Raw genomic sequence first — 330 nt, 5'->3', positions numbered from 1 at the left:
TCGAGTTATTACCCCTCTATTTATCTTTCCTCAATCCAATGGAAACTCTCCTTTTATTTCCATCTAATCCTTTTGATTTCGCACAAAACATAAACAACAAACAATGACGTGATATCATATAATATTAGCAGATCCTTCCTTTTGAAGTTATTATCACATCCTTCCTTTTAAAGTTCTTAAGAGTGATATCTACTAGGAACTTTAACAATTCGTCCAGTTCTGGTTGTCTTGACTGGCACAATAAGTTCTCTAGACGTTCTCTATAACTGTCTGTTTCGTTTGTTCCAACAGTTTGCAGTTCATTGTCTTCATCAGTATCATAGTACCCGG

This window comes from Biomphalaria glabrata, chromosome 1 (genome assembly GCF_947242115.1).
Source record: "Biomphalaria glabrata chromosome 1, xgBioGlab47.1, whole genome shotgun sequence".
Taxonomy (NCBI): domain Eukaryota; kingdom Metazoa; phylum Mollusca; class Gastropoda; family Planorbidae; genus Biomphalaria; species Biomphalaria glabrata.
The sequence above is the reverse complement of the archived record's forward strand: the minus strand, read 5'-3'. Positions refer to the sequence as shown.